Genomic DNA, 23,626 nt, shown 5'->3' on the forward strand with positions numbered 1-23,626 from the left:
TGTGCGCGCACATGTGTGTGTGCGTGCGTGTGTGTCTCTATGTGTGTGTGTGCGCATGTGCATGTGTTTTAATATTTTTCTACTATCAATCTTACTATATATATATATATCATAATCTGTAGTGTATATCAAAATATGTATTGATGTCTGTAATGTATCTTCTGCAATATAGACAGTGAGTGTATAATATACAACTATTGTCATTCTGTATAGTTCATTGTGGTCTTATATTGTTCTGTTGTATAATCACTCTACAATGTGTTCAACATCTTAATTAATGTCTGCAATAACAGCCACATACTCTGAGCTGGTGCTCGCGGAAGATTATGATGTGTCAAAGTTATTACTTCCACACTGGAAGATCACACACGTTTGTTGTAGTGTTTAATCTGATGTTGTGGGCCTTTGGTCATTGACCGCCCTATCTCCAACAAGCTTTCCTTTCTTCTTTTCTAGCACAAAGGGTTGCTGGCCCCACTTTGGAAGGTGACAGTGTTTGTTTAGACTTTGCCCAATGAATTTTGCACATTCGCATGATTCTCCGAACAACAAGAACATGAAAAAATTTCTATGCTGGACCCTTTATTGGCACTGATAAATACAAGACTTTCCAGCCTAAGAAAAATGATAGTCCATGAACTGCAAATGATAATGTTTGCATATAATTCAAAATGATCTCATCATCATACCCACAACATTCATACCTTTTTACATAGTTTGTACAAGTAGGGCCCAATCTGTTTGGGTCGCTGTAATGTCTTGAAAGAGTCGGCTCATTAATTTTCTTACCGCAAAAGTATTAATGATTGCCACACATCTGCAGAACCCAAAGGCAATGGAAATACAATGTGCCCTACATCCCTTATGGATATTGAGGTCTTGAAGCATGTGAATATTTGTTTAGTTTCTAGTTCTACCTATTCAACATATATATCGAAGGAGCTTTAAACTGGCGGCACAACAATATAGTTTTTAACCCACTGAAACTCTTTATGACAGCCAGAGTATACATATGCAGAAATACTCTTTTATTGATATTAAACTTTTGCACATTAACCAGGATGTTATAAACATCAACTCCATCTTATCCAATTTTCATTGCTTCTACATACCTGGCCATTCGATCTTTTTCCTTGTACAAACTGCATACACTAGATATAGGATCATATTATAAAATCTTCAATATGTCATCTATGTTACATAAAAGGTGGGTCACATTTATTCGAGTTGATGCCATATCCAGGATGGCCTAACAAGTGTTTGCACACCCAGAAGTTACAATTTTTCTCATTTTCATTTCCTATTCTGCATTTGCAGACTAGTTCTCATACCATTTTGGGAGAAATGATCTCTGCAAATGTAATAACATTGCCATTATTTCTGTGCGTTTCAAGTGCAGATTTGAATATATATAAATATAAGTAGAGGGGACGTGTCTCATGAAGAGACATGTCTTAATCATTAATTTATAAGTTAATAACCAATTAGACGATATTAACAATAATATATATATATTTATATATATATATATATATATATATATATATATAGATATATGAAAGTTTGCCTAATTAATGATTAACCAATAACCATAAAAGGATTATCTCAAGATCAATTCAATCCGACTGAAGCTACAACATTAACAGCCAATACCAATCCTTAAATCAGGTAACATCCAATAGGTGTTTTTGGTTTTTGTTTAACAAATAAAGTTTAAAAGGTGCTGATGTGTATAGTGGATTGGATGGATTCTTTAACAAAAAAGCTAGTTGATCATGAAAATGGCCCTGCACTTATGATTACTTTATATAAGTTTCTGTTTTTATTTGTAATTGAAAGCAAAATTTGCAGCCTTTGGGTATTTTGTAATAGCTTGTATTCTATTTTTTAAATCACATGCATATTGAAAATAAATTATGAAATAAATTAAGTTTTGACATTGTTAATTTGTTCAACTCTCATGTGACTAAGGATCAATAATGTATATAATGAATGCTTTATCAATTGACAATCAGTCACATGAAAAACTTGCCCATTCTTAGATTATTCACCATTCAAAATTGACATACAGTCAAACCAAAAATTTTACAGTGAAGTTGACGGTTTCCTCTTTCCTTCTCTCTCTCCTAGGTGAAATTTAAGGTAGGACATAACATATCCTCATTGATTTCTCTTTTTCTCACTCAAAGGCTGAGGTAGGGTCTAATTTCTAGGATTCATCCTCTTTCTAAACCCTATTTTCCTATTCTAATCATCATTTGTCAATCCTCGATGCACATTATACCTCGTAGTCCTAGAATCCTCAACTAAAAATCCAAGAACCTGGCCTCCTCAAGAATAATTCAACCCTAATTGACCTATTCCTTGGTGGCTAGGAAATTTTGGCCTTGGTGTTATTTCAACTTTCAAGTTGATTCTTTCCCACTGCAGTTGACTCCTACAAGGGTTATCTCAGAAATTCAATATAAAAAGACATCAAAAGCCTCACTTTCACATGATGAAAGAAGATACAAGTGTGTATGGGCACTCCAATTTTACATAGAGAAATTGCAAGGTGGAAGATAAGGGGTGAATCTAATTCTTTCATTGTGAAATGAGATCTTCATCAAAATGGTTTCAATTCAAGCATTCAATCACTACATGACACCTTCATGTGGAGATGCAAGGGGATCATGAAGATGAGTAGAGTACTTTAGCCTTATGGGCTTGCTAATATTTCCATGTTATATATATATATATATATATATATATATATATATATATATATATATGATCTTTGTCTCTTCATATTTTTCAGGTATTTATATTTACAAGAACATTTACATGCTAGGGTTTCACTCATAGAGTATATTCGTAGAATTTCCTATCTCTTTGCATTCTAGATCTACTATCCAGGATTCATGAACACTACATGTACACACACAACATCATTTATAACGACTATTCGTGGAGGTAGAAAGCACTAAAACATGGGGTTGACCAAGTCAATCCCCTTCATAATCACCCACACACATCAATACTAGAAAATATTTGCTTTATTGAATTTGCAACGACAAATTTGGAAACTACTTGCCAAGACCTTTTTGAAGAAGTTTGGTCAAATTTTCTATTGTATCTTGGGAACATGTCCATCTTGTTGTAAACTACCACAACGCTTTACCACCAAGTCAAATTGTTCCTAGAGGTATGACTTGAAAACAACTTTTTTTTTGCGTTCTATCATAATCACAAATATCCAACTAGAAGTTCACTCAATTTTAAATCCATATTTGTTGGAGCAAAATGAAACATTCCCTTGCACATTGGATACATTTAATTAATTTACATTGCATGAAAGATTTATTTCTTTCATATTTACTTGATATAGCTTTGGTTTAGTATTGGCATCCTTTTACCTTATCTACAATTCTCTATTCCAACTTAGGTCATAAATTGAGAGTTATGTTTGGAAGCCCCTCATTCGCTTGTATTGAATGACTTAGGGAGAAAGTTTTAAACTTGTATGATCTAAAGTCTTAATTTTTACACTCATTGATGTCATTTCCATCTTGAACAATTAGCAAAGTCAACTTTTATTTTCTTTACTAGTGTCTTCACAGTTCTAAGAGACATATCTCTACTATTTTCTTTTAATAGATTTTCATCTACTTGACCAAATTAAGATAAAGTTTATAATATTTTTGAACACTTGATTCTATACACTTATAAGATATTTAAAAAAAATAATTGACGCAAGTTATATGCAATGTGTGAACAAGCACCTAATTTTCAAGATGTCACCACTTCAAAATCTCGTAAAAAAACAATCAATAGATTTTTATTTTTTTTAAATACATACCTTGTAGCTCTCACTCTTACCTATCATTCTACGAAAGTATTTCTCAAAACACCAAATCTAACTATATCTTTTTTGATGTGCATAGAATACATTATCTTATGATTTTCTAAAAAATCAAGAGAATTTGTTTTGTCTATTGTAGATTTGACCCCCTTACCATATTAAATTTAAAAAATTGTAGTTTACAAAATAGATTTATAGTGCACTACAATTCTTATTAATTGCAAAATTCCTAGTTTTTAGTGCATGACCCTCATATTTCTCTTTGGTATTTAACTTTAAACCTAATTTCAAAAAAATAGTGGCCACTTATACCCCCCTTTTTTCTTAGCATCTTGATGCACTTACCCACATGTTTTCCCATATAAACTCTCATCTTCTCCCCAAACATCTCCCTCAAGCTCCTATTTAGGCAATATGTTTCCTATGTGTTTCCAATTATAAACCACTCCATATGAATGGGCATGGTATCATATTTCCCCTTAAGTGAAGAACCTTTGGAGTTATCAAATATTGATTTTGTGGTGTTCATTTGTGATCCTCACTTCTTAAGCATCAACATTTCTTCCATTAATGTTTTTAATGGTTCTTCCAATAAACTAGTCAGCTATCTCACCATCTAAAATCATGTGCATCATAAACATGGATAATTTGAATGGTCATTTTCTTTTGATTCAAAAATTTGATAAGTTGTCTATGTGCAATGAGATATACAAGAGTGAATAAGCTATGAATTATTGATTTAAATTATAGATTCAGATTACAATGCCTAGTGCAAAACCTATGCTATTGAAAAACCATATTAAGAAAAAAAATCAATAAAGAAGTATGAAAGCTAATAAGTAGTACCATCCCAATCAAAATCAATTTATACAAATTTGATGAGATGCCAAGGGTCATTGAAGTAAATGGAATTAAAAAAGAATAGCCTCAATAATAATTATTAAAAAATAAAACATATCACAAATCATAATTCTCAACATAGTACAAAGGAATTTCAGAAGTTCAAATAACACAATTTGTTTTGGACACAAAAAATATTGTATAGGAGGTTCAAAAGTTCTAGTCTGGTTTTGCTAGCTCTTTCACCTTTGTTCCATTTCTAGCTTTGGGTTTTGAACTAGTTGTTAGACCCAGAACCTCTCAATAGAAGGTTCATAATTTTCCAGTGAGTTATGACTATGCACTTTAAAATCAATGTTCCATTCAACTTGATATAGGCTTGCACCTCCAGTTCTAGAATTATTATTGGAATCCACAATGCAATTTTGAACTCAAACTTTTCCTAAAAGAGTGTTGGGTTGTAAAATTCTTGAATTTTTCATTGACCATTATTTCATTATTGATGTTAAATTTTTCCATGAGTTCTCAAACTAGTGTTTGAAGAGTGATTTTATATTCAAACTTTCTTTGGAGCTATCAAATTTAAAATTGCTAAAAGATTTATTATCATTGTTCCATTCTTAATGTGATACTTCACCTTGAGTTCTAGAACTAGTGGCATAATTCAAAGTATGATTTTAAACTCAAACTTGTTTCAAGAATATTGTTCGTTTTTGAAACGCGTGTTATTTTCTAATCAGACATGCAATATATGAGTATGTCTAAACCCTTTACTTGATTTTTCCATATAAAACTTATAAATTTGATTTGACCTCATGGAACCCTTAAGAGATGTAATATGTTCATGAATTATTTGTATGCATGTGAGTTATTGCTTCCACTATGTTATCTCTTGTTTTAATCTTTAAAAAAAATTGTTTTGCAAACTCAGTGACATATTAGGTTAATTTCTTTTGGGTTCCCTGGTGGAGCATTACACTTTGCATCTTCTACTTTTTTAATATCCTTTGTTTCATTTCATGATCTAATTAGGGTTTATAAATATTTGTTAAACCATTTTTGACCTTTTTCTTTGGCTTATCCAATAAGCTTCACTATTTTTGATAATATAAGCTTTTAGGGTTTCAATAACACTTCCTATTTCCTTATGTGTAACTTGGCCTTTTTTACATTTCTACCAGCAATGACAACAATCAAAATCTTTACTGTAGGGTTCTAGGATTTTGTCAAGTTAACAGTTTCCTCTTTCGTTCTCCCTCTCCTAGGTGGAATTTGAGGTAGGACCTAATATATATCCTCCTTGATTTCTCTTTTTCTCACTCAAAGGTTGAGGTAGGATCTAATTTCTAGGCATCATCCACTTTCTAAACCATATTTCCCTACTCTGATCATCATTTGTCAATCCTTGATGCACATTATACCTCGCCATCCCAAAATCGTCAACTAAAAATCCAAGAATTTGGCCTCCTCGAGAATAAGTCAACCTTGATTGACCTATTCCTAGGTGGCTAGGAAATTCTTGCCTTGGTGCTATTTCAAATTTCAAGTTGATTCCTTCCTACTATAGTCGAGTCCTACAAGGGTTATCTCATAAATTCACTATAAAATGACATCAAAAGCCTCACTTTCACATGATGAAAGAAGATACAAGTGTGTATCCAAGCACTCCAATTTTATATAGAGAAATTGTAAGGTAGAAGCTAAGGGAAATGAATCTGGTTCTTTCATTCTAAAGTGAGATCTTCAACCAAATTCTTTCAACTCAAACATTCAATCACTACATGACACCTTGATGTGGAGATGTAAGGGGATCATGAAGATAGGTAGAGTACTGCAGCCTTATGGGGTTTAAAACCTTTCCATGTTATATGTAGATATGATCTTTGTCTCTTCATATTTTGTAGATATTTATATTTACAAGAATATTTAAATGTTGGAATCACTGTTGCCATTACACCAAATGCTCGAGCTATTAGTGAATGTTATAAAAGCTAGAGACAAGGATCAATGGGAGGTAGTTAAGCACATGTCACAAATTTGTCGGTCTATGCTAGACAAAGGAACCAACCTAGAGGGGATGGAGGCATCAACCTCCTAACAATCCCCCCTTTAGCATAACCTGAAGGATTTGAACCTATAATCCAATGCTCTAATACCACTTGTTGGAATCACTTTTGTCATACACCCAAAGATCAAGTTGTCAATGAACATTACAATAGCCAAAGACAAGGATCCACAAGAGGCAGTTAAGCAAATGTCACAAATCCATCAGTCTATGTTGGATAGAGGCACCACCCTAGAGGGGAAGTAGGCACCGACCTCCCAATGTTATGTGCTAGGGTTTCACTCATAGAGTATATTCTTATAATTTTCTATCTCTTTGCATTCTAGATCTACTATCCAAGATTCATGAACACTACATGTACGCACATAACATTATTTATAATGGCTATTCGTGGAGGTATAAATCACTAAAACATGGGGTTGACTAAGTCAAACCCCTTCATAACCACCCACACACTCCAATAATATAAAAAACTTGCTTTATTGAATTTGCAACCACAAATTTGGAAACTACTTTCCAAGACCTTTTCAAAGAAGTTGGGTCAAATTTTATATTGTGTCTTGGGAACATGTCCATCTTGTTGTAAACTACCATGATGCTTTACCACCAAGTCAAATTGTTCTTAGAGGTGTGACTTGAAAACAACATTTTTTTTTTACTTTCTATTAGGATCATAAATCTACAACTACAAGTTCAGTCATAGTTTTAAATCCATAATTATTGGAGCTAAATGAAACATTCCCTTGAACATTTTGAGGTAAATATTATCACTTATTTCATCTTTTAGTGTAGACCTATTTTTGTACCTTAATTGGATTGATGCATATATTTAGCACCTAGACCTATCTTACACTTCTCATTAAATCAATTAGTTCAATTCCACATATACATTGGATATCTTTAATTAATTTGCATTGCATGAAAGATTTATTTCTTGCATATTTACTTGATATAACTTGAGTTTAGTATTGGCATCCCTTTACCTTATCCAGAATTGTCTATTCTAACTTAGGTCATAAATTGAGAGTTCTGTTTGGAAGCCGCTCGTTCTCTTGTAGTGAATGACTTAGGGAGAAAGTGTTAAACTTGTAATATCTATAGTTTTCATTTTTAGACTCATTGATGTCATTTCCACCTTGAACAATTAGCATAGTAAACTTCTATTTTCTTAATCGGCGTCTTCATAGTTGTAAGAGACATATGTCTACTATTTTCTTAATAAATTTTTATCTACTTGACCAAATTAAAATAAAGTTTATAATATTGTTGCACACTTGATTCTAAACGCTTATAAAATATTTTCATTTAAAAAAAATTTTGATGCAAGTTATATGCAATGTATGAACACACACCTAATTTTCAATATGTCACCACCTCAAGATGTCACCACTTCAAAATCTCATAAAAAATAATCAACAATTTTTATTTTTTTAAATACATAACTTGTAGCTCTCACTCTTACCTATCGTTCTATGAAATTATTTCTTAAAATACTAAATCTAACTATATCTTTTGTGATGTGCATAGAATACACTATGTTATGATTTTCTCAAAAGTCAAGAGAATTTGTTTTCCCTCAATAATATTTATTAAAAAATAAAACAAATCATAAATCATAATTATCAACACTATAAAAAGGAATTTGAAAAGTTCAAAGAACACAATTTGTTCTAGACACAAAATAGTCTATAGGAAGTTCAAAAGTTCTAGTCTAGTTTTGCTATCTCTTTCACCATTGTTCCACTTCTAACTTTAGGTTTTGTACTAGTTGTTAGATACAAAACCTCTTAATAGAAGGTTCATAAGTTCTCATTGAGTTATGACTATGCACTTTAAAATCAATGTTCCATTCAACTTGATGTAGGGTAGCACCTCTAGTTCTAGAATTACTATTAGAATCCATAATGCAATTTCAAAATCAAACTTTTCTTGAAAGAGTGTCAAGTTGTAAAATTCTTCAAATTTTCATTGACCATTGTTTCATTATTGATATCAAGACTCTAGCACAAGTTTTGGAACTAGTGTTTAAAGTGTGATTTTATATTCAAACTTGCTTCAGAGCTATCATATTTTGAGACTCTTAAAATATTTATTATCATTGTTTAATTCTTAACATCGGACTTCACCTCGAGTTCTAGAACTAGTGACATAATTTGAAGTGTGATTTTAAAAACAAACGTGTTTCAAACACATTGTCAGTTTTTGAAACACATGTAGTGTTTTCTAATCACACATGCAAAAGATGAGTATGTCCAAATCCTTTACTTGATCTTCTTATATAATCTAGATGCAAATGATTGTATCTAATATAATGATCATCCAATTTTATAGAATCCTTAAAATGCATGATACATTATTTTGCACTACACAAACATAAAACCAAGTAACGAAAAATGTGTCCATGGTCAAGCTAAGACTAAAGTGTAAAATAGAACTAGTCAACTAGATGCTTAAATTTGATTTTTCTATTAATGGATCAAGATTATGAATTTTAGAATGGCCTCACAATTAAACTTGTGAACTTTTTATAATGAATTAGTTCTATTAGACATATCTTATACTTCTCATTAAATCAATTAGTTCAATTCCACATTTACATTGGATATCTTTAATTAATTTACAGTGCATGAAAGATTTATTTCTTGCATATTTACTTGATATAACTTGAGTTTGGTATTGGCATCCCTTTACCTTATCTAGAATTGTCTATTCTAACTTAGGTCATAAATTGAGAGTTGTGTTTGGAAGCCCCTCATTCTCTTGTATTGAATGACTTAGAGAGAAAGTGTTCAACTTGTATGATCTATAGTTTTCATTTTTAGAATCATTGATATGATTTCCAACTTGAACAATTAGCATAGTAAACTTCTATTTTCTTAATTGGCGCCTTCATAGTTGTAAGAGACATATGTCTACTATTTTCTTAATAAATTTTCATCTACTTGACCAAATTAAAATAAATTATATAATATTGTTGCACACTTGATTCTATACGCTTATAAAATATTTTTATTTAAAAAAAAATTGATGCAAGTTATATGCAATGTATGAACACACACCTAATTATCAAGATGTCACCACCTCAAGATGTCACCACTTCAAAATCTTGTAGAAAACAATCAATGGATTTTTTATTTTATTTTTAAATTATACATAACTTGTAGCTCTCACTCTTACCTATCATTCTATGAAAGTATTTCTTAAAATACCAAATCTAACTATATCTTTTGTGATGTGCATATAATACGCTATGTTATGAATTTCTAAAAAATCAAGAGAATTAGTTTTGCCTCAATAATATTTATTAAAAAATAAAACAAATCATAAATCATAATTATCAACACTATACAAAGGAATTTGAGAAGTTCAAAGAACACAATTTGTTCTAGACACAAAATACTCTATTGGAAGTTCTAAAGTTCTAGTCTAGTTTTTCTAGCTCTTTCACCATTGTTCCACTTCTAACATTAGGTTATGTACGAGTTACTAGACCCAAAACCTGTTAATAGAAGGTTCATAATTTCTCATTGAGTTATGACTATGCACTTTAAAATCAATGTTCCATTCAACTTGATATAGTCTTGCACCTCCAGTTCTAGAATTACTATTAGAATCCACAATGCAATTTCAAACTCAAACTTGTCTTGAAAGAGTGTTGAGTTGTAAAATTCTTGAAATGTTCATTGACCATTGTTTCATTATTGATATCAAGACTCTGGCATGAGTTTTGGAACTAGTATTTAAAGTGTGATTTTTTATTCAAACTTGCTTTAGAGCTATCATATTTTGAGACTCTTAAAATATTTATTATCATTGTTTCATTCTTAATGTCAGACTTCACCTCAAGTTCTAGAACTAGAGGCATAATTTGAAGTGTGATTTTAAACTTGAACTTGTTTCAAAAATATTGTCGATTTTTGAAACACATGTAGTGTTTTCTAATCACACATGTAATAGATGAGTATGTCCAAACCCTTTACTTGATCTTGTCATACAATGTAGATGCAAATGATTGTATCCAATATAATGATCATCCTATTTTATAGTATCCTTAAAATGCATGATACATTATTGTGCACTACACAAACATAAAACCAAGTAATGAAAAATGTGTCCATGGTCAAGTTAAGACGAAAGTGTTAAATAGAACTAGTCAACTAGATGCTTAAATTTGATTTTTCTATTAAATGGATCAAGATTATGAATTCTAGAATGGCCTCACAATTAAACTTGTGAACTTTTTATAATCGATTAGTTTTATTAGACCTATCTTACACTTCTCATTAAATCAATTAGTTCAATTCCACATTTACATTGGATATCTTTAATTAATTCACATTGCATGAAAGATTTCTTTCTTGTATGTTTACTTGATATAACTTGAGTTTAGTATTGGCATCCTCTAACCTTATCTAGAATTGTCTATTCTAACTTAGGTCATAAATTGAGAGTTATGTTTTTAGCTCCTCATTCTCTTGTATTGAATGATTTAGGGAGAAATTATTAAACTTTTATGATCTATAGTTATCATATCATTTTTAGACTCATTGATGTCATTTCCACCTTGAACAATTAGCATAGTAAACTTTTATTTTCTTTATCGGTGCCTTCATAGTTCTAAGAGACATATGTCTACTATTTTCTTAATAAATTTTCATCTACTTTACCAAATTAAAATAAAGTATAATATTGTTGCACACTTGATTCTATACACTTATTAAATATTTTCATTTAAAAAAAATTGATGCAAGTTATATGCAATGTATGAACACACCCCTAATTTTCAATATGTCACCACTTCAAAATCTCATTAAAAACAATCAATGGATTTTTGTTTTTTTTTAAATATATAACTTGTAGCTCTCACTCTTACCTATTGTTCTACAAAAGTATTTCTTAAAATACCAAATTTAACTATATCTTTTGTGATGTGCATAGAATACACTATGTTATGATTTTCTCAAAAATCAAGAGATTTTGTTTTGCCTCAATAATATTTATTAAAAAATAAAACAAACTAGAAATCATAATTATTAACACTATAGAAAGGAATTTGAGAAGTTCAAAGAACACAATTTGTTCTAGACACAAAATACTCTATAGGAAGTTCAAATGTTCTAGTCTAGTTTTGCTAGCTCATTCACTGCTATTCCACTTCTAACTTTAGGTTTTGTACTAGTTGTTAGACCCAAAACCTCTTAATAGAAGGTTCATAATTTCTCATTGAGTTATGACTATGCACTTTAAAATCAATGTTCCGTTCAACTTGATGTAGGCTTGCACTTCTAGATCTAGAATTACTATTAGAATCCACAATGTAATTTTGAACTCAAACTTTTCTTGAAAGAGTGTCGAGCTGTAAAATTCTTGAAATTTTCATTGATCATTATTTAGTTATTGATATCAAGACTTTGGCATGAGTTCTGGAACTAGTGTTTAAAGTGTGATTTCATATTCAAACTTGCTTCAGAGCTATCATATTTCGAGACTCTTAAAATATTTATTATCATTGTTTCATTCTTAATGTCAGACTTCACCTCAAGTTCTAGAACTAGTGGCATAATTTGAATTGTGATTTTAAACTCAAACTTAGTGTTTTCTAATCACACATGCAACAGATGAGTATGTCCAAACCCTTTACTTGATCTTGTCATATAATGTAGATGCAAATGATTATATCCAATGTAATGATCATCCTATTTTATAGCATCCTTAAAATGCATGATACATTATTTTACACTACACAAACATAAAACCAATTAATGAAAAATTTGTCCATGGTCAAGCTAAGACTAAAGTGTAAAATAGAACTAGTCAACTAGATGCTTAGATTTGATTTTTCTATTAAATAGATAAAGATTATGAATTTTAGAATGGCCTCAGAATTAAGCTTGTGAACTTTTTATAATAGAAATGGATTAAAAAGAAGATTTGGATTAAGTACAAGAATCTGAAAGATAAACCAATTGAACTAGACTTATATTCATCTATATATAAAAAACCATTTTTATTTAACTAAGAACAATAAAAATTAAAAATGCAAATTCAATTGTTAGTTTATAAAACATCATCTCAAACTAAACACACTTCAAGCCTTTGATTTTGATGGTGATCTGTATTAATCATATGAAAAGGCTCTACAAGTTGGGATTTTCCACAGCATGATATATATCTCCATCAAGCATCAATCGAAACTGAAAACAAGGTTAACATGAGCAAATCAAACATCCGAAAAGAATTTGCGCCTTCCAATGAGGAAAAAGAGAATGCCACCAATTATTGAATTTAGTTACACCCCATCAATTGAGCTTCCACCCATGATGGCCCATCTGTTAATGTCCACTTTGTGAACAAAAGAGGCTATTTATGCATTTGTCAGTTGCAGGTTGCTTTCTCTTGTCACGATTGTCAACTTTCTTTCTATGTAACCCAATACAATATATTGCCAATCCCACTAATGGATGATAAACAAACCTTTCTTTCTTTTCAATTCAATATAATACATTTGATTAAAAGCTTTGAATACATCATTCACAAAGCTAAAATAAATGATGGTAGTGTAATGCCAAATATAAAAGTTGCACGTCGTATGCCCTAGAATATGAATTAGTTCAAAAAAACCCTAATATGGTTGACAAGCCATTTTCACTGTATATAATCTCCAAGACATAAGAATGCAGCTCTCAAGACTGAATCAGATATACTAAGGCCGATTAAGCTCTTCCAATTTGAAGATGAAAGGAGAAATCATATTTGATAAGCCAATCAGAGATATATTTCTGATTATTTCTCTAACAATGGTTTTATTGGTATGTTTCTATGTAACTAAGGGAACTTATTGGCCTCTATCTACAGAAACTGAAGCCACACCTCCATATGTAAGTGTAATTCAGATTAACATATCTCTTGTAATAATCTATGGTTTGAATCATGCTGTTTTCTAACTGAGTATTATTTTGGGTTTGTTTTCAGATAGAAGTTTCAAGTGATGCAGATGAGTTGGAGATTGCCTTGGCGAAGGCTTCAATGCCAAACAAGACTCTGATCCTCACACCAGTGAATGGGGCATGGATGGACCCAAACAATTTAATTGATCTTTTTCTTGAGAGTTTTAGGATTGGGGAAGGAACACATGACTTACTTAACCACCTCATCATTGTGGCCATGCATGCAAAAGCTTTCAACAGCTGAATAGAAATTCATCCTCATTGCTATGAGCTCAGGACTGAAGGAGTTGATTTTACTGAGGAGAAGTCCTTTGGGACAAAAGATTAAATCAAGATGATGCAGACTAAAATTCTCTTCTTGAAGACTGTGGTTGAGCGAGGTTATAATTTCGTGTTTACTATAAGTTTCCTCACATACCCAACGTTGTAGATGTTTACTGTAAAGATCATCAAATTGTTTGGCATTGTTATTCTTATAATTATAGTTTCATTAGATTGACTCTAAAATATTTGGCTCCATATCTAAAGAAAGTTTACTAGCCTCTGGTTGTTTTAATATGTTTGATGTTTACGTAGAGGTGATCTTGTTAATTATGATTGGTTTGCGCATATTTATTTTAATTAATTTTTTCTATCTTAAATTTTATTCTACTTTTTCTATATTCTAAATCTGTTCAATTATAAAAAATCATTCAAAATTCAAACAGCTATCTTTGATGTTGTGAAACAAACAAATTTATAAAAAGCATAAAACATTCAAACTTTTAATAATAATAAATTTGATACAAATCAAAAAAATTAAATTCTATTCTATCATAAATGAATTAGTATTAAAAAAAAACTAATTAACATAGAATGTGAAATAGAGTTCCACATAGTCGGCCTCCCTTATCTTGATAAAAAAAGGTAGAGTTCCATATAAATTATTATTCTAATAGATTAAAATTAAGTGATAATTTTTTTCACTAAAATCTAATTAAGTAGTATCCAATACAATTAATCTTTAAATGATAAAAAAGAAAAACAAAGATCCATGTATTAATTTTCTCCTTTTAATTAAAAGTGGGTGAACCACTAGAATATATATAAGATAATTTGATTCAAGGTTCGGGCTCGACTAGGAAAGAATCAGGAAGAAAATCCAGTATCCTTGCAAGATTGGCATAAAGAGAGGGACAAAAGAGAAAATATCTCGGGACAAAATTGCTGGCTGGGGATGCACAAACAATAATTTGTGAAAAATGCTACAAGAGAGGAACTGAAACATATGACCAACACTTTTAGGCTGATTTATACTAGTTCAGAGAATATTAATTTCCCCAATTCAGAAATCAAGTTAGAGATATGATCTTTTGAAAAAGACTCAATTAAATTATTGTCACATCCATGATTTGATAAGCCAATTAAATTAATTATTACTCTAATAGATTAGAAATAAATAATAATTTTTTTCACCAAATCTAATCAGGTAGTATCCAACATAATTTGTCTCTCAATTTGTCTTTCTACTTTTGTCCACCTCTCATATATTCTTTTTCAAATGGAAAGATTTTTTTCTCGTCTCATAATTTAACACTCTTATAGTTCATCTGTCATGGAATATTTTACTAATTTTTTTCCAAATATCATTTACAAGATGTAGATATAATGTGGTTACGAAATCCATTTGAGAGATTCTCAAGCAGAGCAGATTTTCAAGTATCTTGTGATTTATATAAACACAATCCACATAGTATCTCAAACGATCCAAATACAGGATTTTCATTTGTTAAGGGGAATGAAAAAATTGCTAAACTCTATGAACTTTGGCATGCATATACTACTATAAATCCTAACAAGCATGATCAAGATGTCTTTAATATGATGAAATATTCTTCAAATTTTACTCAAATTGGCATAGATATTTTATTCCTTGATACAATTTACTATAGTGGATTTTGTGAACCAAAGGCAAAATTAGAAGAAGTTTGTACTATGCACACCAATTGTTGTGTAGGTTTAAAGAAGAAGATGACTTATTTGAGAGACACTCTTGATGATTGGATTTTATTCAAATCATTCAATCTCAATCACACTTTTGAATTAAGAGGAAGAAGAGAGGTGGGTTGGAGAAGTAGAATAGAATGTGGCCCTTTGTAAGAATGTGAGAAACATTATTAATGTTTCATTATTGAATATAAGAAGATGCTAGTATATAACTAACTTTTAAAGGTGTTATTAATTGGTTGATGGAAATAAAAATTTGGAGTTTAATGGAAAAATATTTTTAATATATTTCTTTAAGATCATTATATGTTTATATTCACATTTTTAAAAGTTATATGATGAGAATTTTATGTTATGATTTTATAGGAAGAAGGAGGTGTAAAAAAATATTTTTAAAATTATTTAATATTGTTATGAGATATATTGACTTGAAAGAAATGGGTAAATAAAATATTATTAGAAAAATAAAATTACCAAATAACTATATAGATGTTTTTATGTATAAATTTCAATAGATGAAATATTCAATTTTCTTAATTAACGTAATTCTTTTATTTTGTGAAAATAATCCAATTTCAAACACTCAGGGGATTCAAGAGGAAGGGGTTAGATTTTTTAAAGATTTATTAGCTCCTCCTATTCTATCTACTTTCCATGAAGCACAATCACAAGATCTTCTCAATGATATACCCTCTCTAGTTTCAAAATATAATAATGCAATATTAATTGCTCCTTTCACATTGTGTGAGCTTATAAATGTAGTTTTCTCCTTGCCTCTGGATAAGGCCCCTAGACCAGATGGATAATCAACATTATTTTTCCAAGCATGTTGGGACTTCTTAGGTTGGGAACTACTTGGGGTTATTGAAGAATCCAAGAAAAGTAAAGCTACGCTAAAATACTGTAATATGACAAAGATAGTTATTATCCCCACGGTTAAGTCTCCCAAAACTTGCTTAGATTTCAAACCAACTTCATTATGCAACACTATCTACAAAATTTTTACTAAGGCCATATATTTGAGAATGCAATGTTTGATACCTAAACTAGTCTCACATGAGCGAGGTTGTTTTGCCCATAAAAGAGAAACCAGTGAGGGTGCATTAGTTTCCCATGAGGCCCTACACTCAATTAATTCTCCCAACTCTTCAAATTTCATCATTAAACTTGATATGATGAAGGGTTATAATTGAGAATGTTGGGAGTTCCTTTTCAAAGTTCTCCAAAGATGCAATTTTTCAAAAAATTGGTGTAAATGGATTAGAGCTTGTATTTTGGAAGCATGGTTCTCAATTATTATAAATGGAGTCCTTGCGGGATTCTTCTCTTCAACAAAAGGAATTAGGAAAGGAGATCCTCTATCCCCAGTACTATTTATTCTAATGGCAAAAGAATTCAATAGATTTATTTAACAAAAACATGCTCTTGGCCACTAGCAAGGTATAAAAATTAGGAATTCAAACATCTTGGTTACTCATTCATTAGTTGTTGATAACACCTTGCTGTTTGGGGAATCCAATGTGAAGGAATCCAAGAAGATCAAACATGTTCTAGACTCATATACTATTGTATTAGGTCAAAAAATAATGAGAATAAATCAAACATATATCTTTTTAATACAAATCAAACTATTTCTACAAGGATTGTCAATATTTTGGGATTCTCACAAGATCATCTCTCGTCTATGTATCTAGGTATTCCTTTCTTCATGGGTGCTAATAAAGAAAGCCATTGGTCTCCTATAATTGATAGAATTAAATCTAGAGTTGTGGCTTGGAAAGCCAGATGGCTCTTACTGGTTGGCAAAAATTTTCCCGTCAAATCAATGTTGTCCACCATCTCAAACTACTATCTTTCAGTGTTAAAAGCTCCCCTATAGTGATTCAAATTATCCACAAGCTGATTCAAGATTTCTTAAGGTCTCGAAACATAAATGGAGGAAAGAAAATACCTCTCATCTCTTTGCAAGATATGGGTCAAGTGAATTCTTTGGGTGGGGTTGGAATTTATGACTTGGTACAAAGAAATAAAGCCTTCAGTGCCAAATTAGTTTGGCAAATGTATTTTAAACCTAAGAATAAATGGTGTGAAATAATGCAACATAAGCACTTAGACAATAATTTCCCCTCAAGAGTACTCTCAATGCAAGACTATGGGATTTTATGATGACATCAGAGACATTGTAACTAACTATCTCTCATGGGAGGTAAATAATGGCCATCAAGTCAAGTTTTGGAGAGATTCTTGGCATGGCTCCCCTTCTCTTCTCAAACCAAGCCTAATGGATGTCTTGATTATCTCATTGGAAAACTCATGGGCAAAATATATAATAGATTTTATCTCTATAGTATGTTTATTCTCCAAAAAAGTGATTTGGAAGTGTTAGAATCTAAAAAGATTAATAACCCAGAAAATTAGTGCAAAGAGTAAATATCTAAACTATGAATGCAAATGATACAAAATCAAAATAGCATTATAGAGTTAGTCTCCAAGAGAGTAATGCAAATACTGGAAGCAAAATAGCATTAAGAGGATGCAAAAACAAGAGATACAAATACAAGCCAGGTAGCATGCTTATATAGGCTAGGAAGAGGGAGGAGGTGGCAACACCAACCAATTAGGAGCAACCATCTATCGGACTAAAGATAGAAAAGTATCTTCCCAAGATAGCTAATGGATGCTCGCATGTAGGAATGTGACACCTCACAACCATTCACCTAATAAGAAATGCTTTATTAACCTAAGCGAGATTATTAAAAGTGTAGGGAAAACCTAACAAAATAGAAAAAATAAAAAACTACACTAACACCCCCCCATAAGCGAAGCTTAGGTGGATCCTAACCTAGCAAAGCTATGAAAGCAGAAAAATGGGTCCCGGCAACAAGGCCTGATCAGGTACCCAATACAAGAAAAAGAACTAGATGAAGGAAACTAAGCCTCCAATCTAGGAAATGTCCCAAAGAGAGGAACAAAAAAGAGCATGAAGCATCTCAGAAGCATGAAGCTGCAAACTCTATCAAAATGCTGATCTGTAGAACCTCCCTGGAAATAGAAGGCACGAACCATCAACCAAAGAAGCATAGAACAACAAGTGAACCCCCCCATAATGCTGAACAGGGAGAGGGGTGACAGGAACACTGAAATGCACTGCCAAAAACATCTACAAGAAGAAGAATTAGGAACACCAATAGTGCAATAGAAGTACAAGCACAAGATAAAGGGCGGTGTCACCGACACACTGCATGGGCTAATTTCATGGAAGAAAAATTCACTTGACAAAGGTGGATGAGCACAAAATGGCAAAACATCATGACCCCCCATGGCACTTTATAACTGAGTGCGAGTACAAACAAACACAAGGTGTACAAGATCCTAGATATGCAAAAGCAGGCACTTTATCTCAGTGCATTTACAAAAAAAGGAATGCAAAAGAATAGAAGCATACAATGCTTATAAGTCAGAAAGAAGAGTGAGCCAAAAGAATAGAAGAAGAGATTCTAGGACCTGTAGAATCCAAGTAATCTGCTAGAGTGAGAAAGTGCAAAACTTGAAGGAGAAAGAACCTAGAGTAGAATCTAGATAAAAGACCTCTACAACTGAATAACTCACAGAACCAGCTTTCCAACGATATCTGGCGAGCCCAGAAAAGAGTCTGAATGAGCGAAATATGGCTCCTGGAAGACAAAATAGAACATCTAGCTTTGACTGCTAAAATAGGCAACCAAACTATAGAAAAAATCAAAAAAACTTTTACCATCATCTCCATCTCAGAACCAGCTTTCCAACACATTTTTCGGATCAAAAAAATATGTCCGTATGCTCAAGTTACGGATGAAAAATCGACAGAGCCTCCTCATGAAGAGCATATTCTAAAAGTGAAACTTGGGCACAATAATCAAGTGAAAAAATAGCACCACTGCGGTCTACTCGAAAAATCATGCACTTTCAAAAAAAGAATCGCCTCGATACGAGGTCGTATGAGAAAGTTACGATCCTCCGATGTTTTCAAAATGAGAACTATGCACAATCATAGCTGAGAATATGCAATTTCTGAAGAATTCATGCATGAAAATCAAAAAACAACTCCACTAGTGGATAGAGCACAAAAAAAAAAGCCAAGTTCATAACAAGAATCATCAAAATCGGAGTCTGTATGAGTAAGAATGAGACATTTGAAAATTGCATTCAAATCTACGACTACCAACGGAGAGGGGTATGGCTGTAGCTTTGCATGCTCGATTCTAAAAAATATACAGCTTGCATGCAAAATCTAAAACATACTCAGATGGTTTTTCGGGGCTGCGAACAAAACCCAGAAAGCATTTTTCTTGCTGATGTACAGAAGATGTTGCTGTAGTGTAAATCAGACGCCTTTAACAGTAAAAAATGGCTCCAAAAATCAAAAAAGACCCCAACAACCAAAATATGACATGCAAATGCTGGATCAGCTTCTTAAGTCCATCAATGGCATGCTGGAACTTGCAAAACTGATTGAAAACTCCAAATATGCAAGTTGGTTGTCAAATTTGAGATTGAAACCCCAGAGAAAAAACTGTTTTTGTCAAAACTTTTCTGATTCTCAGGATCATCCAAAGATGCAAGAGAAGAGCATACTTCATTTTTCAAAAAACTACAATAAATTTTATTTGCCCCCCTCGAATCTCTCAAATAAGGAAATTAAAATCTACTCTTGCACATAGAAAAGCTCTGATACCATGTTAGAATCTGAAAAGATTAATAACCTAGAAAATTAGTGCAAAGAGTAAATATCTAAACTATGAATGCAAATGATACAAAATCAAAATAGCATCATAGAGTTAGTCTCCAAGAGAGTAATGCAAATGCTGGAAGCAAAATAGCATTAAGAGGATGCAAAAACAAGAGATACAAATACAAGCCAGGTAGCATGCTTATATAGGCTAGGAAGAGGGAGGAGGTGGCAACACCAACCAATGAGGAGCAACCATCTATCAGACTAAAGATAGCAAATTATCTTCCCAAGATAGCTAATGGATGCTCACATGTAGGAAGGTGACACCTCACAACCATTCACCTAATAAGACATGCTTTATTAACCTAAGCAAGATTATTAAAAGTGTAGGAAAAACCTAGCAAAATAGGAAAAATTAAAAACTACACTAATAGGAAGGACCCGAGGGAGCTGCCTATTTCATCCTTTGATGAAGATAGATTTTGTCAACTACTCTCAAGTTTAGTGGTTTATCTTTCTAGGCAGGAAGATTAGTTAAATTGGGCCCTAGGGAAAAATGGCTCATACTCAATCAAAGAGGGTTATAGGATTCTCCAACAATGGGAAGCTAATAAAACCCCTTCTCATGCATTATCATTTTGCTGGAACCAATTTATTCTCCCAAAGGATGGGTGCTTTACTTGGATTGTATTGAGAAAAAGAGCCCTTACAAGTGATAGAATTTCTAAATTCCATATCTCACAACCTTTTAATTTCAGAATTTATCATCAAGAACTTGAGGATGGAGAACATCTCTTTTTGAATTGCCCTTTTGTGCAAAAATGTTGGCTATTTGTCCTCAATAAATTGCACTACTCCACCCCCTTCCTGAATAAATTGTAGAACTTTTCCAATCCTAGCTAGAGCAGTATTCCAATTGCTTTTTCTCCAACCTCTAGATCTGCATCCCGACTCTAATTGTTTGGGCCCTTTGGTGGGAGTGCAATAAGAGGATATTCCACTAGCATCCCTCCACTATTGAAAGTGTTATTATTAGCATTGAAAAGTCTATATATGAATTTGTTAACACTAATCACACTAAACACAAATGCAACCTAGTTTTGTGTAACTGGGACAAAACTATTCTTTGTGATTGGAAAAGCATATATGTGCTTATTGGTTAGTGTCAAAATAGATATGCTTCCCCTTCAAAAGGAAGAGATAAAATCCACTAGATTCTAAATATGTTAAACTCAACTTTGATGGTGCATCAAGTGGCAATCCAAGTAAATTAGGTGCAGATGCTTATATTTGAGAACATTATGGTGATGTACTTGCTATTAAATCTAATCCCTTGCCTTTGGGATCAAACAACATAGTACAAGAAAATGCTCTCTTCCTTGGTCTAGTTTTGGCAAAACAAGGGGGTTTTAGGCTAATACAAGTTGAAGGTGATTCCATAGTTATCATCAATGCCTAGATTAAAAGAGAATCACACAACTGGAAGTTGATTTACATCCTTCAACAAATCTGGCACCTCCTAGACACCTTTGAAGAAGTTCTTGTTTCACACACTCTTCATGAAGGGAATTCCCTTGCCAATTATCTTTCAAACTTGGGTTGTGATGGTTTTTCGTATGATACAATTTATTCAGTACATTCTATTAACAATAATGTAGATTTGTACAAATTGATTGCTTACGATAAGAAAGCTTGCATTTGTCAAGAGTGATCTAAGTTTTATTGTTAGTAATTCATGACAGGTAGGTTTCTCATTGATTTAGGACACACATATTGTCATATTATGACACTTTTCTACATCTTGGTTTTGGTGGCCTGTCCTTTCATTTCCCATGAATCTATTGACTACTTCAACTGACATTCAATGTGAATTCTTTGATGGGATGCTAATTTTTCTAGTTGTGTATGTGCAAAGTTAGAAGCTCTCTATATCATTATTATTCTTTCCATTGAGATGCATTGAATTTTGGAATCAAAATAGATTTCTCATTCGCAAAGTGCCTATGATACATCTCCTACAATTTGTTTCATAAGGACTTGTTGTTGTAGCTATAGATTCAAAGGAAGAATTAGTTGTTAATGGAATTTAGAATTGTGGAGGAATGATAGTCCAAAGTGGAGCTACTTAATTTGGGTTTTTGGAAAGCATTTTGTATTCTGGTGATTACCAACTTTGAGTTTATATGATTTTATATTTTCGGTTGGGCAAGTGTAAATTGAGGTTCTCCTCTAGTATATGTAATGATGAGGATTCTAGGTTTTGTTTCCTAATTCTTTCCTAGATGAGTCTTTGAATTAGAGTAATTATAAATATATGTATATGTTGGATAGCCCACTTTTGCTTAAATAATAATAATAATTGTAAGCTAAATTTTATTTACTTATATTAGGTTCAAAACTAGATATATAATTGAACATTTAAATAATTTATTATATCAAATATATTGAATATATAATAAATATTATATATTTAAAACAAAATTATAACATGTTATACGTATACAATTATAAGTATACAAGTATATATATATATATAATTTTGGAAAGGTACTTAAGTATAAGGTGAGGTCCAATAAGCTAAAAATTTCATTTTAAGGTCATATTTATTATTATTAGATCGTATATGTAACTATCAAGTTGCACTTTATTTTCTTGTTCTCCTAGATCTATTTTTAAAAAAAATTGATGACTCCCAAAGACTCAATATCCAAAAACTTGTGTTGTGTTTAGTTCTAGTATTTTTATTTTTTCACCAGATTAAATTTATAGGAAATAATTAAGGATTTTTTGTGAAATGGTTTTAATTGATATAATATTCTTTAATTTCTTAAGAGAAATGGTGCAAAAATTAAAATATTAAAAATTCAAGCTACAATAATTAGACTTGCTCAAAATTTGAATAAACAAAACTAATAAAATTGTAAGTGTTAAAAAAAAATCATAATCAATGACTTTATGATTGTTATAAAAAATGAACATCTCAAATGTCTTTTGATTGCAAATACTAAAATTTTGAGAATTTTGATCCCTTATGAAAACTTCATATAACTAAAAAAATTGAATACCAATTTTATCACTATGTTTCCTCAAATTCATTTTCTCTCATGGAGTGCATGTTATATAATTTATAGAAAATGTAATTAATTAGTGTAAATCAATATTTCACAACCTTAGTCACATGAAAAATATTAGTTTGTGTATGAGAAATAATATCTAGAGGAATATTGATACAAATA

The 23,626-nt window shown here is 31.5% G+C and overlaps 1 pseudogene; it reads left to right on the plus strand.

Moving 5' to 3' along the window:
• The first annotated feature begins 13,480 nt into the window (after positions 1-13,480).
• On the plus strand, positions 13,481-15,832 carry LOC149541034 (uncharacterized protein At4g15970-like; annotated as a pseudogene).
• The last annotated feature ends 7,794 nt before the right edge of the window (positions 15,833-23,626 follow it).

This window comes from Cupressus sempervirens, chromosome 9, assembly GCF_028749045.1.
Source record: "Cupressus sempervirens isolate cs-2001-9-10 chromosome 9, ASM2874904v1, whole genome shotgun sequence".
Taxonomy (NCBI): domain Eukaryota; kingdom Viridiplantae; phylum Streptophyta; class Pinopsida; order Cupressales; family Cupressaceae; genus Cupressus; species Cupressus sempervirens.